The sequence below is a fragment of the Zalophus californianus genome, chromosome 10, assembly GCF_009762305.2.
Source record: "Zalophus californianus isolate mZalCal1 chromosome 10, mZalCal1.pri.v2, whole genome shotgun sequence".
Taxonomy (NCBI): Eukaryota; Metazoa; Chordata; class Mammalia; order Carnivora; family Otariidae; genus Zalophus; species Zalophus californianus.
Window position 1 is genome coordinate 53,559,859 of NC_045604.1, and position 7,556 is coordinate 53,567,414.

The window sequence follows — 7,556 nt, forward strand, 5'->3', positions numbered from 1 at the left end:
TGTTGTTACCCCGAGTGAGTGAGGTAATGTGAAGCCCTTAGAGCTGAAGCCCAGGGCTTGTCGCTCAGTGAGTCACAATCATATGTGCTACTGTCATTATTATTATCAGTCCAGACACATCTCTCTCCCCTCCTCTCTCCATTCGCACAGTTCCTTTTTATGCCCTAACCACATATTCACATTGCTTAGTTACATAAAACCAAATGCCCACACTACATTTTATTTAATACAAAGAGAACAAAGAACACATTATTATTTTGTTCTTATCGGTGAAAAAAGAGGACAGAGAAAGTTACATGATTTGCCCCACATCCCCTAACTTGTAAGTGCCAGATCTGTGGTCTCAACCCCAGACTGTGGGTTCTACAGCCAAGAAGGATGGATTGGGGAGAAATGCCTCACAGGGGCACCTGGGTGGCTCAGTACTTGGGCGTCTGCCTTCGGCTCAGGTTATGGTCCCAGGGTTCTGAGATCGAGCCCCGCATCAGTCTCCCTGTCTGCTTCTCCCTCTCCTACTCCCCCTGCTTGTGTTCCCTCTCTCGCTGTGTCTCTCTCTGTCAAATAAATAAATAAAATCTTAAAAAAAAAAAAAAAGAAATGCTGCACAGCTGCGGGAGGAGACACCGTCTACTCACACCCGCTCGGCTTCAGGTTCTATGTTTTGAGCGTGCGCGTCATTGCAAAGAAGCTCAATTCATCATCCGCTCAGTTTTAACAGATCAACTCTTTCCCACAAAGGGGAAGCGAACAGATGAAATGAAGGTTCATCCTTAACGCCTGGCTGACCAGGCGAGGCCACCAAGCCACGTTAGAAACGCGGAGTCGCTGCCCCTCATTTGAACCCACATTTCAACCAGGTCACGAGGTTGACGTCTGAGAAGCAGTAAGAGAAGCAGTAAGAGCAGTTAAGTAAGCAGTAAGAGTAAGAAGCAGTAAGACGTCACGAGGTTGACGTCTGAGAAGCAGTAAGAGGAGGCAGGATCCCCCGGGTGGGGTAAAGAGGTCCAAGCGCTTGCACCGGGCAGTACTTTCCTGATTGAGGGAGTTGGGATTTCCAGGGGAGAGCGACACGGTTGGTGAGGAGGACACTTCGCTGGGCAGCACGTCACACAGTAGAAGCATTCTTTCTTATTCTTACCCACATCCCTGCGCATCCCGCCACCAGTGTCGTTCCGACAGTAGCCCCGTGGGGCCTCACTGAGACATGCTCATGACTGTGGAAGCATCATCGGAGTCTTCATAGTGACCAAGTCCCTTTACAGTGGGCGTCTTTGAATGCTTGAACCTTTCCTCACATGATTGAGGAAGGTGAGAACAATGTGGTAGTAAAATTGGATTCGAATAGGCCTCTCCCACATCTGCGAGTCAAGATGACACGGTTGCTGATGAGTGTGTGTGTGTGTGTGTGTGTGTGTGTGTGTGTGTGTGTGTGTGTTTTGTTGTTGTTTTTTGACTGTTCTGGGTTCCAGGGATCTTCTTCCTTGAATTTTCACTGTTGATTCGCGAGTGTGCAGCTCCCGCGAAGTTGTCATTGTCTAATGTTTATGGTGGTTTGTGGATTTTTCTTTTTTTTTTTTAAGATTAGGGACTATGTCTTTTTTTTTCACTTAAATTTAAATTTTATTGAAGTATAACATGCATACAGAAAAGAGTACAAAGCTTAAGCATAGAGCTTGAGGGAATGCATAAAGATGCACCCTCATGCACCCAGCACCTCAGTCAGGAAACAGAATGGTAAAACTGCAGAAGCTTCTCACTGCTCTCTTACAGTCACTACTTCCTCTTTCTCCTCCCACCAGGGGGACCAGAGTCCTCGCTTCTCCAAGTGTACATTTGCTTTGTATGTGGGAACCATATTTTTATGTCAGAAAAAAAATACTTCATTTAAGACATAATTATAAAACTCTAGAAGCATATGTTCTTCAGGAAATACACAACACTTGGGTTACAAGTTCTGTAGTCCCTGGCTTTACTCGTAAAAGTTGGATTTTCAATTTAATTTTGTCTTCTTATATTGCAATAATTTCAAACTTAGAGAAAACTTGCAAGAAGAGAGTAATAATTTTTCTCTTGAATCAACTGAGGGGAATTTGCTGGCACTGATGCTCTGTCCCCACCCCCCCCCCAATATTTTAGTGTATAGTTCTTTCACACAGGACGTCCTTCTACATAATGATAATACAACTATCAAAATCAGCAAAATAACATGGATACATTATTACCACTTAATGTGAAGACACCATTCAAGTTTCGTCAACAAGTCCGGGATCACATACCGCATTTAGTTGCTGTGTCTCCTTGGTCTTCAAAGTGGGAGAGTTGCTCACTCTTCCCTTGACTTTCAGAACCTTCACACTTTACAAAATTACAGGGCAGTTATTTTGTTACGTGTACTTCAATTTGAGTTTATTGGATATTTCTTCATGATTAGAGTTAGGTAATGCTTTTTTATTTTAGGCAGGAAGATCACAGAAGTGATGGTCTTCTCATTGCCTCCAATAGGTGGTGCCCAATTTTAATTTGTCTTATTAAAGGTTAATATTTACCTTGATCACTTGACTAAGAGTATCTGCTAGGTTCCTTTATTGTAAAAGTATTCTTTCCCCCTTTTTACTTAATATTTTGTGGGAGGTGTTTTGAGACCATTTATATATCCCATTCTATATCAAACATTCACCCATTAGTTTTAGCATCCATTGATTCTTATTATTTTTTATTCAAGTATAATGGACATAGTGTTATATTAGTTTCAGGTGTACAATACAGTGATTCAATAATTCTGTACATTGCTCAGTGCTCACCATGATAACTGTACTCTTAATTCCCTTCACCTATTTTATCCATCCTCCCATCCACCTGCCCTCTGGCAACCACCAGTTTGTTCTCTATAGTTAAAAGTCTGGTGGCTTTTTTTTTTTTTATTTGTTTGTTTCTTTTTTTCTTTGTTTTGTTTCTTAAATTCCACATATGAATGAAATCACATGGTATTTGTTTTTCTCTTACTGACTTATTTCGCTTAGTTTTATACCCTCTAGATCCATCCATGTTTTTGCAAATGGCAAGATTTCATTCTTTTTTATGGCTGAGTAATATTCTGTTACACACACACACACACACACACACACACACACACACACACACACACCCCACATCTTCTTTATCCATTCATCTGTGGATGGACATTTGGGTTGCTTCCATATCTTGGCTATTGTAAATAATGCTGCAGTAAATATAGGGGTGCATGTATCTTTTCAAATTAGTTTTTTCATTTTGTTTAGGTAAATATCCAGTAGTGCAATTACTAGATCATATGGTAATTCTATTTTTATTTTTTTGAGGACACTCCATACTGTTTTCCATAGTAGCTACACCAGTTTACATTCCCACCAACAGTGTACGAAGGTTCCTTTTTCTCCACATTCTCACCAACATTTGTTATTTCTTCTGTTTTTGATTTTAGCCATTCTGACAAGTGTGAGGTGATATCTCATTATAGTTTTGATTTGCATTTCCCTGATGGTGAGTGATGTTGAGCATCTTTTCATGTGTCTGTTGGCTATTATGTCTTCTTTAAAAAAAATGTCTATTCCTGTCCTTTGTGCAATCTAGTGATTATTCTTGTCTGAACCAATGTTATTATGATGGTTGCCAGATAGTTATTTTCTAACTTAATCTAATCATTGATTCTATATTTATTAGTTGGCATTCTCCTGTAAGGAAAAAATTTCTCTCCTTATCAAAATTAATTAATTAACTAATTCATTCATTTGCACCAGTATGGACTCATGGATACCTATGTTATTCACTTGGGGTCTAATCTCTTATCATCATTATTTATCAAACCTGTCATCAAATTGTTCCCAATTTGGCAGTGTCCCTATCATTCTTTTAGTACTTCCTTACTTTCTGGAACAAGATATTCTAAGAGCGTCTTGTAACTCTCCTGCCATTTCTTCTGAGGGCCCTACTTCCTTTTAAAGGAGAATGGTGTTTAGAAATCAAAATGTGGATGCTAGGTATGTTTAGTGGTATTGGAATGTCACTGCTCCCAGCTTACCTCAGTGGCTAGAGCTAAGGAACACATACATACATACTCTACTCAGGCTTCGATAGCCTGCACTAAGCTGTGAGGTCACTCTCCTCATCTGCTCCTGCTCTACTATCCTGCCTTCCCACTCTTGCCATCTGCCCAACCTACAGCTAGATCCTCTCGTCACCCTGCTCAGAACCTAATATCCTTCACCAGGCTGCTGTCACTGTCTCTCCACACAGTCACCCTCCTTCCCCATTGCCACAGCCTGTTCCTCTCCAGTTCCCCTTCAAGCCTTCCATACCCTGGAATTCCACCTACCATGCCCAGCCCCTCTGAATAACTTTTGATTATGCAGGATGGAAGGCAGGAAAGCAGAGATGGTCACAGGGCCAACTTCTCCATCAGGTACAGTAGACAGAGTTCTCAGGGCCCATGATATTTTAGGGGCCTGCAATAATGTCGCAACTTTAATTTCTTTTAAATTCAGAAGAAATAATGAACATACTAATGAACGCAACCTGAATTAAATTTATTTTTATATCAATGCAAAGTAAAATGTTTATTTTTTTTTAAAGGTATGGAAGAGAATTTGTTTAGCTTTGTGAGGCGTTACTTTCACAATAATACATACCCTTGGCACTGTAAGACCCTATTACAGTTTCATAAATTGCCCTAATAAGGTAAATATTTAGGTTGATATTATGAGGCTTTCAGACATTAAGTTTGAGAAAGTTAATGGTTATCAGAATTTACACAGATGATGACAATCAAAACAGTAAATAAAATCAAAGACTAAGACTTAACACCCCTAATAACACAGTAATTTGTAATTTCTAGTCAAACATCTATTCCTGTGTTATATTCATTTTGATATCTTATTTTCCATTTTATACTCTGGTGTTTTCTTCTGAATATAGGTACAAATAATCTTTTGTGTTAACTCCCACTTTTAATACCACAAAGCACACCTGGTTTACCTTGGCTCTCTTTTTATCATTTAGTGTAGGATATGCTTTTTAAATAGTTATAATCTAGTAACTTCATTAATGAAAAAATTTTAAGAAAGCTAAGAACAAATAATGGAGTCGTTCTTTCACTGGGCCTCATCCAGTTTCAGGAAAACCAATTCCCAAAAGCAGCGGTTCTGTATGATAAATCTTCCTGTGTCTAAACAGAAACTGAAAGAAAAGTGAAATTATGGGAAATATATAATAGTTTACTAGATATTGTGTGCTTTTAATAGCTCAACACTGGTAATACTTGATAATCAAGAGTAAAGTAATAGGCTAACGTTGGAAAAATGTATGCTTTAATAAGTATATGAACAATTAGGTAAGCGTGTAGAGAAGCTGACCAAGATACATATATTAGGAGAGGCCAGTGTCCATCTAAATTTTCTATACTTCATTTTTTTAACAGAATATTTATTCAAGTTGTTTAATGTGTAATTTCTCATGTGCCATTTTGGAAGTCCTTTATTGTAAAGACTCTTCTTTTGTCTGATGACCAACCGCAGCCACAGTGTCAGTGATTATTCTGGACCTCCACGGTGGATAAATTCAATTTCTTTTTGGGACACAAGTTTCCTTCTGTATTTCTGTCCTGAGGTACTGTTTTTATTATTTCTGCAGTGTCTGGTGGACCCTGATGCACCAGCCATGCTGGTGATTTACTTCCATCAGAATGCTGTGAAGTTGAAGAGGAGTGAGGTGGTAGTCCCGTTGATCTCAAAACTTCTGATACATTGGGTTTACGGTTGTCTCTTCTGTCAGGGGACCTTATTAATGGAGTATGTGACTCGATGACCTGAATGACCCTGCTGGCAGATGCCATCTCACTGCCCATCATGACCCAAATTAATTTTTATGGAGGAAGGGAAGTAGCAAGGCCTCATGAAAGTTGCAATGCAGGCTTGCTGTCTTGATTAGTTTTGTAGGTCCAGTTCCTTGTAGGGTTTCTGGAACATAGTATATACTCAATAAATGTGAAATAAATGAATGATTAAGTGGCCAAGCATTGGGGCTTGTATTTCTTGTTTTTCCCATGGCAGACAAGAATAGAGCAGAAAAAAAAGTCATATTTGTTGGTGGCCTGTTTACCAGAATGAGTGTTTGCTTTCCCCGAGTAGTTCAAAGCTATCTATATATTTATCCATTAATTCAAATCTTTACTGACTACCTATTATGCACATGGCTCTGCTCCCTTTGTGTGTCAAGATGGGATTGTGGAATGTCTACTTTAGTCTTAGGAGCCCAGGGTGTATCTATAAGAACAAAGTCCTGAACTAATCAGCCAGTGTGGGAACTGAACGGACTCCACCTCCCTGGGAGAGCCCTCCAGTACACGGGGCTCGAGCAGGTCAGAAATGTGCTGAGATAATCCTCCAGTTCCAGTAATACACGTCCTTACTCCATGCAGCGTTTTCTATAATGTTGACACGAACCAACTTCATCTTTTCTCAGTATGAGTCACTTTTAAAAATGTACACATCGTCCAAACTGGCTTAGTTCCTAGTGCTGTCAGTTGCTTTTTAAACAATAATAAAATCAAGTCTAAGGCTCATGTTGTGAACTTGGTTTTATTGGTGTCGTACAATGTGAGATGGATGAGATATTTGGGGCCAGAATTGTTTACCATCTACCATTTTTATTGAAAACGTTCTTATTCCAATCTAACTAAATTAAATGAGTCATAATTCAGAAAGTGGATAAAGTTAAATTTTCCTCTGTGCTGACTATGAAAAGTACTTGACAAACACAATAATAACATAGACATGATTGTATAAGGAATACTCAATATACTTAAAATAACACATAACTTTCAAGTACCCTCAAGTACTTTGGCATAAAATCTTCCATTCAAACCTTTACTATATTCTAGGTCAGCTGTTGGCAAACTGTGGCCTGGAGGCCACATCCAGCATACTACCCCCCCCTTTTTTTATGGCCTGTAAACTATTTTTTTAAAAATGTTTTTAAGTGGTTGAAAAAATTAAAAAGAAGAATATTCTGTGATATGTGAAGATTATATTAAAATTCAAGTTTCAATGTCCATAAGTAAAGTTTTATTCTACTCAGTTACACCCATTATCTGTGGCTACCTTTGAATGATGAAGGGCAGAGTTTAGTTGCAGCAGACACTATATGGTTCCCAAAGCCAGAAATATTCGCCATCTGAAACTGAACAGAAGAGTTTGCCTTCCCTGGTGTGAGGTTCTTGAGACACAGCAGTGAACAAAATGGAGATCCCTGTGTTGGAGGAGGTCATCAAGAGGGTGTGACTTCCAGCTGACCTGTGAGCTAGAGCCAGGCAATGGGAGGCTTCTTAGTCCTTCCCTGTCCTTGGAATGCACTTTTCCAAGGACCATTCCCATCGTCGGAGCTGTTTCAAGGACACAACTTTAAAAAAGTAATGTGTTGTCTAAAAAAAAAAAAAAGTAATGTGTTGTTGAGACCATTTGGACTGTGTATGTGACAGAACCCTGTTAAGGCCTCTATATAAACTTTTAAGATTCTGGCAGGTG

The 7,556-nt window shown here is 39.3% G+C and overlaps 1 pseudogene; it reads right to left on the minus strand.

Moving 5' to 3' along the window:
• Nucleotides 1-5,564: 5,564 nt before the first annotated feature.
• On the minus strand, nucleotides 5,565-5,881 carry LOC113931843 (annotated as a pseudogene).
• Nucleotides 5,882-7,556: the final 1,675 nt, after the last annotated feature.